Source organism: Larus michahellis, unplaced genomic scaffold (assembly GCF_964199755.1).
Source record: "Larus michahellis unplaced genomic scaffold, bLarMic1.1 SCAFFOLD_55, whole genome shotgun sequence".
Taxonomy (NCBI): domain Eukaryota; kingdom Metazoa; phylum Chordata; class Aves; order Charadriiformes; family Laridae; genus Larus; species Larus michahellis.
Window position 1 is genome coordinate 1137176 of NW_027436458.1, and position 8723 is coordinate 1145898.

An 8723-nucleotide genomic window follows, 5' to 3' on the forward strand; every position below is an offset into this window, starting at 1 on the left:
ATATACAGAAACATCTTGCGGTATCTCCTACAGGGAAAGTGCCAGGAGGAATTGTGGAGCTTGGTCTCAGTGTCTCTGAGAATTGCTCTGATTATCCGTGTGACCTCTTTGCTAAGACTCTCCAGAGAGCCTTCCTCAAAACCAACACACATCTTGACATATCTCCCGCATTGATCGCAGTGTCTCCAGAAACGGCATTCAAGGAGCCAGGAACTTTTCTGCCCACACTGTCCATTGAGTTGTCCTCAAAACCAATATACATCCTGCTATATCTCCCACATGGAAAATGCCAGGAGGCAAAAGTGGGGATTATGTTTAGACTTTCTCGGAACTGCTTCAAATCAACTAGATATCTTTGTGCTGTAAATCTCCCAACAGACAAATGCAAAAGCAGCAAACATCTCGCTGTATGTCCCACATCCAAAGTGCCAAGAGAGAGATTGCTCTCCCTGTCTTTGAGTACAGTTTTCAGTGTCCCGGTTACCTCTTTGCTAACATTCTCTTCAGAGCTGCAGTGAAACCAGGAACCACGTGGAGAAGGCACCCACACTGAAAATGACTGGAAGGAACATTGGGGCTTCTTCTCAGTGTCTCTGATGTCGGGTTTCACTGTCCCGGGAAAGTCTCTGCTAACACCCTGCAGAGCGCAGTGCCCAATATACAGAAACGTCTTGCGGTATCTCCTACAGGGAAAGTGCCAGGAGGAATTGTGGAGCTTGGTCTCAGTGTCTCTGAGAATTGCTCTGATTATCCGTGTGACCTCTTTGCTAAGACTCTCCAGAGAGCCTTCCTCAAAACCAACACACATCTTGACATATCTCCCGCATTGATCGCAGTGTCTCCAGAAACGGCATTCAAGGAGCCAGGAACTTTTCTGCCCACACTGTCCATTGAGTTGTCCTCAAAACCAATATACATCCTGCTATATCTCCCACATGGAAAATGCCAGGAGGCAAAAGTGGGGATTATGTTTAGACTTTCTCGGAACTGCTTCAAATCAACTAGATATCTTTGTGCTGTAAATCTCCCAACAGCCAAACGCAAAAGCAGCAAACATCTCCCTGTATGTCCCACATCCAAAGTGCCAAGAGAGTAATGTAGAGCTTGCTCTCCCTGTCTTTGAGTACTGTTTTCAGTGTCCCGGTTACCTCTTTGCTAACATTCTCTTCAGAGCTGCAGTGAAACCAGGAACCACGTGGAGAAGGCACCCACACTGAAAATGACTGGAAGGAACATTGGGGCTTCTTCTCAGTGTCTCTGATGTCGGGTTTCACTGTCCCGGGAAAGTCTCTGCTAACACCCTGCAGAGCGCAGTGCCCAATATACAGAAACGTCTTGCGGTATCTCCTACAGGGAAAGTGCCAAGAGGGAATTCTCGATCTTGTTCTCAGTGTCTCTGAGAATTCCTCTGATTATCCGTGTGACCTCTTTGCTAAGACTCTCCAGAGAGCCTTCCTCAAAACCAACACACATCTTGACATATCTCCCGCATTGATCGCAGTGTCTCCAGAAACGGCATTCAAGGAGCCAGGAACTTTTCTGCCCACACTGTCCATTGAGTTGTCCTCAAAACCAATATACATCCTGCTATATCTCCCACATGGAAAATGCCAGGAGGCAAAAGTGGGGATTATGTTTAGACTTTCTCGGAACTGCTTCAAATCAACTAGATATCTTTGTGCTGTAAATCTCCCAACAGACAAACGCAAAAGCAGCAAACATCTCGCTGTATGTCCCACATCCAAAGTGCCAAGAGAGTAATGTAGAGCTTGCTCTCCCTGTCTTTGAGTACTGTTTTCAGTGTCCCGGTTACCTCTTTGCTAACATTCTCTTCAGAGCTGCAGTGAAACCAGGAACCACGTGGAGAAGGCACCCACACTGAAAATGCCTGGAAGGAACATTGGGGCTTCTTCTCAGTGTCTCTGACATAGGGTTTCACTGTCCCGGGAAAGTCTCTGCTAACACCCTGCAGAGCGCAGTGCCCAATATACAGAAACGTCTTGCGGTATCTCCTACAGGGAAAGTGCCAGGAGGAATTGTGGAGCTTGGTCTCAGTGTCTCTGAGAATTGCTCTGATTATCCGTGTGACCTCTTTGCTAAGACTCTCCAGAGAGCCTTCCTCAAAACCAACACACATCTTGACATATCTCCCGCATTGATCGAAGTGTCTCCAGAAACGGCATTCAAGGAGCCAGGAACTTTTCTGCCCACACTGTCCATTGAGTTGTCCTCCAAACCAATATACATCCTGCTATATCTCCCACATGGAAAATGCCAGGAGGGAAAAGTGGGGCTTATGTTTAGACTTTCTCGGAACTGCTTCAAATCAACTAGATATCTTTGTGCTGTAAATCTCCCAACAGACAAATGCAAAAGCAGCAAACATCTCGCTGTATGTCCCACATCCAAAGTGCCAAGAGAGAGCTTGCTCTCCCTGTCTTTGAGTACAGTTTTCAGTGTCCCGGTTACCTCTTTGCTAACATTCTCTTCAGAGCTGCAGTGAAACCAGGAACCACGTGGAGAAGGCACCCACACTGAAAATGACTGGAAGGAACATTGGGGCTTCTTCTCAGTGTCTCTGATGTCGGGTTTCACTGTCCCGGGAAAGTCTCTGCTAACACCCTGCAGAGCGCAGTGCCCAATATACAGAAACGTCTTGCGGTATCTCCTACAGGGAAAGTGCCAGGAGGAATTGTGGAGCTTGGTCTCAGTGTCTCTGAGAATTGCTCTGATTATCCGTGTGACCTCTTCGCTAAGACTCTCCAGAGAGCCTTCCTCAAAACCAACACACATCTTGACATATCTCCCGCATTGATCGCAGTGTCTCCAGAAACAGCATTCAAGGAGCCAGGAACTTTTCTGCCCACACTGTCCATTGAGTTGTCCTCAAAACCAATATACATCCTGCTATATCTCCCACATGGAAAATGCCAGGAGGCAAAAGTGGGGATTATGTTTAGACTTTCTCGGAACTGCTTCAAATCAACTAGATATCTTTGTGCTGTAAATCTCCCAACAGCCAAATGTAAAAGCAGCAAACATCTCGCTGTATGTCCCACATCCAAAGTGCCAAGAGAGTAATGTAGAGCTTGCTCTCCCTGTCTTTGAGTACAGTTTTCAGTGTCCCGGTTACCTCTTTGCTAACATTCTCTTCAGAGCTGCAGTGAAACCAGGAACCACGTGGAGAAGGCACCCACACTGAAAATGACTGGAAGGAACTTTGGGGCTTCTTCTCACTGTCTCTGATGTCGGGTTTCACTGTCCCGGGAAAGTCTCTGCTAACACCCTGCAGAGCGCAGTGCCCAATATACAGAAACGTCTTGCGGTATCTCCTACAGGGAAAGTGCCAGGAGGAATTGTGGAGCTTGGTCTCAGTGTCTCTGAGAATTGCTCTGATTATCCGTGTGACCTCTTTGCTAAGACTCTCCAGAGAGCCTTCCTCAAAACCAACACACATCTTGACATATCTCCCGCATTGATCGCAGTGTCTCCAGAAACGGCATTCAAGGAGCCAGGAACTTTTCTGCCCACACTGTCCATTGAGTTGTCCTCAAAACCAATATACATCCTGCTATATCTCCCACATGGAAAATGCCAGGAGGCAAAAGTGGGGATTATGTTTAGACTTTCTCGGAACTGCTTCAAATCAACTAGATATCTTTGTGCTGTAAATCTCCCAACAGCCAAACGCAAAAGCAGCAAACATCTCCCTGTATGTCCCACATCCAAAGTGCCAAGAGAGTAATGTAGAGCTTGCTCTCCCTGTCTTTGAGTACTGTTTTCAGTGTCCCGGTTACCTCTTTGCTAACATTCTCTTCAGAGATGCAGTGAAACCAGGAACCACGTGGAGAAGGCACCCACACTGAAAATGACTGGAAGGAACATTGGGGCTTCTTCTCAGTGTCTCTGATGTCGGGTTTCACTGTCCCGGGAAAGTCTCTGCTAACACCCTGCAGAGCGCAGTGCCCAATATACAGAAACGTCTTGCAGTATCTCCTACAGGGAAAGTGCCAAGAGGGAATTCTCGATCTTGGTCTCAGTGTCTCTGAGAATTGCTCTGATTATCCGTGTGACCTCTTTGCTAAGACTCTCCAGAGAGCCTTCCTCAAAACCAACACACATCTTGACATATCTCCCACATTGATCGCAGTGTCTCCAGAAACGGCATTCAAGGAGCCAGGAACTTTTCTGCCCACACTGTCCATTGAGTTGTCCTCAAAACCAATATACATCCTGCTATATCTCCCACATGGAAAATGCCAGGAGGGAAAAGTGGGGATTATGTTTAGACTTTCTCGGAACTGCTTCAAATCAACTAGATATCTTTGTGCAGTAAATCTCCCAACAGACAAAGGCAAAAGCAGCAAACATCTCGCTGTATGTCCCACATCCAAAGTGCCAAGAGAGTAATGTAGAGCTTGCTCTCCCTGTCTTTGAGTACAGTTTTCAGTGTCCCGGTTACCTCTTTGCTAACATTCTCTTCAGAGCTGCAGTGAAACCAGGAACCACGTGGAGAAGGCACCCACACTGAAAATGACTGGAAGGAACATTGGGGCTTCTTCTCAGTGTCTCTGATGTCGGGTTTCACTGTCACGGGAAAGTCTCTGCTAACACCCTGCAGAGCGCAGTGCCCAATATACAGAAACGTCTTGCGGTATCTCCTACAGGGAAAGTGCCAGGAGGAATTGTGGAGCTTGGTCTCAGTGTCTCTGAGAATTGCTCTGATTATCCGTGTGACCTCTTTGCTAAGACTCTCCAGAGAGCCTTCCTCAAAACCAACACACATCTTGACATATCTCCCGCATTGATCGCAGTGTCTCCAGAAACGGCATTCAAGGAGCCAGGAACTTTTCTGCCCACACTGTCCATTGAGTTGTCCTCAAAACCAATATACATCCTGCTATATCTCCCACATGGAAAATGCCAGGAGGCAAAAGTGGGGATTATGTTTAGACTTTCTCGGAACTGCTTCAAATCAACTAGATATCTTTGTGCTGTAAATCTCCCAACAGACAAACGCAAAAGCAGCAAACATCTCGCTGTATGTCCCACATCCAAAGTGCCAAGAGAGTAATGTAGAGCTTGCTCTCCCTGTCTTTGAGTACTGTTTTCAGTGTCCCGGTTACCTCTTTGCTAACATTCTCTTCAGAGCTGCAGTGAAACCAGGAACCACGTGGAGAAGGCACCCACACTGAAAATGACTGGAAGGAACATTGGGGCTTCTTCTCAGTGTCTCTGATGTCGGGTTTCACTGTCCCGGGAAAGTCTCTGCTAACACCCTGCAGAGCGCAGTGCCCAATATACAGAAACGTCTTGCGGTATCTCCTACAGGGAAAGTGCCAGGAGGAATTGTGGAGCTTGGTCTCAGTGTCTCTGAGAATTGCTCTGATTATCCGTGTGACCTCTTTGCTAAGACTCTCCAGAGAGCCTTCCTCAAAACCAACACACATCTTGACATATCTCCCGCATTGATCGCAGTGTCTCCAGAAACGGCATTCAAGGAGCCAGGAACTTTTCTGCCCACACTGTCCATTGAGTTGTCCTCAAAACCAATATACATCCTGCTATATCTCCCACATGGAAAATGCCAGGAGGCAAAAGTGGGGATTATGTTTAGACTTTCTCGGAACTGCTTCAAATCAACTAGATATCTTTGTGCTGTAAATCTCCCAACAGACAAACGCAAAAACAGCAAACATCTCGCTGTATGTCCCACATCCAAAGTGCCAAGAGAGTAATGTAGAGCTTGCTCTCCCTGTCTTTGAGTACAGTTTTCAGTGTCCCGGTTACCTCTTTGCTAACATTCTCTTCAGAGCTGCAGTGAAACCAGGAACCACGTGGAGAAGGCACCCACACTGAAAATGCCTGGAAGGAACATTGGGGCTTCTTCTCAGTGTCTCTGACATAGGGTTTCACTGTCCCGGGAAAGTCTCTGCTAACACCCTGCAGAGCGCAGTGCCCAATATACAGAAACATCTTGCGGTATCTCCTACAGGGAAAGTGCCAGGAGGAATTGTGGAGCTTGGTCTCAGTGTCTCTGAGAATTGCTCTGATTATCCGTGTGACCTCTTTGCTAAGACTCTCCAGAGAGCCTTCCTCAAAACCAACACACATCTTGACATATCTCCCGCATTGATCGCAGTGTCTCCAGAAACGGCATTCAAGGAGCCAGGAACTTTTCTGCCCACAGTGTCCATTGAGTTGTCCTCAAAACCAATATACATCCTGCTATATCTCCCACATGGAAAATGCCAGGAGGGAAAAGTGGGGATTATGTTTAGACTTTCTCGGAACTGCTTCAAATCAACTAGATATCTTTGTGCAGTAAATCTCCCAACAGACAAACGCAAAAGCAGCAAACATCTCGCTGTATGTCCCACATCCAAAGTGCCAAGAGAGTAATGTAGAGCTTGCTCTCCCTGTCTTTGAGTACAGTTTTCAGTGTCCCGGTTACCTCTTTGCTAACATTCTCTTCAGAGCTGCAGTGAAACCAGGAACCACGTGGAGAAGGCACCCACACTGAAAATGACTGGAAGGAACATTGGGGCTTCTTCTCAGTGTCTCTGACATAGGGTTTCACTGTCCCGGGAAAGTCTCTGCTAACACCCTGCAGAGCGCAGTGCCCAATATACAGAAACATCTTGCGGTATCTCCTACAGGGAAAGTGCCAGGAGGAATTGTGGAGCTTGGTCTCAGTGTCTCTGAGAATTGCTCTGATTATCCGTGTGACCTCTTTGCTAAGACTCTCCAGAGAGCCTTCCTCAAAACCAACACACATCTTGACATATCTCCCGCATTGATCGCAGTGTCTCCAGAAACGGCATTCAAGGAGCCAGGAACTTTTCTGCCCACACTGTCCATTGAGTTGTCCTCAAAACCAATATACATCCTGCTATATCTCCCACATGGAAAATGCCAGGAGGCAAAAGTGGGGATTATGTTTAGACTTTCTCGGAACTGCTTCAAATCAACTAGATATCTTTGTGCTGTAAATCTCCCAACAGACAAATGCAAAAGCAGCAAACATCTCGCTGTATGTCCCACATCCAAAGTGCCAAGAGAGAGATTGCTCTCCCTGTCTTTGAGTACAGTTTTCAGTGTCCCGGTTACCTCTTTGCTAACATTCTCTTCAGAGCTGCAGTGAAACCAGGAACCACGTGGAGAAGGCACCCACACTGAAAATGACTGGAAGGAACATTGGGGCTTCTTCTCACTGTCTCTGATGTCGGGTTTCACTGTCCCGGGAAAGTCTCTGCTAACACCCTGCAGAGCGCAGTGCCCAATATACAGAAACGTCTTGCGGTATCTCCTACAGGGAAAGTGCCAGGAGGAATTGTGGAGCTTGGTCTCAGTGTCTCTGAGAATTGCTCTGATTATCCGTGTGACCTCTTTGCTAAGACTCTCCAGAGAGCCTTCCTCAAAACCAACACACATCTTGACATATCTCCCGCATTGATCGCAGTGTCTCCAGAAACGGCATTCAAGGAGCCAGGAACTTTTCTGCCCACACTGTCCATTGAGTTGTCCTCAAAACCAATATACATCCTGCTATATCTCCCACATGGAAAATGCCAGGAGGCAAAAGTGGGGATTATGTTTAGACTTTCTCGGAACTGCTTCAAATCAACTAGATATCTTTGTGCTGTAAATCTCCCAACAGCCAAACGCAAAAGCAGCAAACATCTCCCTGTATGTCCCACATCCAAAGTGCCAAGAGAGTAATGTAGAGCTTGCTCTCCCTGTCTTTGAGTACTGTTTTCAGTGTCCCGGTTACCTCTTTGCTAACATTCTCTTCAGAGCTGCAGTGAAACCAGGAACCACGTGGAGAAGGCACCCACACTGAAAATGACTGGAAGGAACATTGGGGCTTCTTCTCAGTGTCTCTGATGTCGGGTTTCACTGTCCCGGGAAAGTCTCTGCTAACACCCTGCAGAGCGCAGTGCCCAATATACAGAAACGTCTTGCGGTATCTCCTACAGGGAAAGTGCCAAGAGGGAATTCTCGATCTTGTTCTCAGTGTCTCTGAGAATTCCTCTGATTATCCGTGTGACCTCTTTGCTAAGACTCTCCAGAGAGCCTTCCTCAAAACCAACACACATCTTGACATATCTCCCGCATTGATCGCAGTGTCTCCAGAAACGGCATTCAAGGAGCCAGGAACTTTTCTGCCCACACTGTCCATTGAGTTGTCCTCAAAACCAATATACATCCTGCTATATCTCCCACATGGAAAATGCCAGGAGGCAAAAGTGGGGATTATGTTTAGACTTTCTCGGAACTGCTTCAAATCAACTAGATATCTTTGTGCTGTAAATCTCCCAACAGACAAACGCAAAAGCAGCAAACATCTCGCTGTATGTCCCACATCCAAAGTGCCAAGAGAGTAATGTAGAGCTTGCTCTCCCTGTCTTTGAGTACTGTTTTCAGTGTCCCGGTTACCTCTTTGCTAACATTCTCTTCAGAGCTGCAGTGAAACCAGGAACCACGTGGAGAAGGCACCCACACTGAAAATGCCTGGAAGGAACATTGGGGCTTCTTCTCAGTGTCTCTGACATAGGGTTTCACTGTCCCGGGAAAGTCTCTGCTAACACCCTGCAGAGCGCAGTGCCCAATATACAGAAACGTCTTGCGGTATCTCCTACAGGGAAAGTGCCAGGAGGAATTGTGGAGCTTGGTCTCAGTGTCTCTGAGAATTGCTCTGATTATCCGTGTGACCTCTTTGC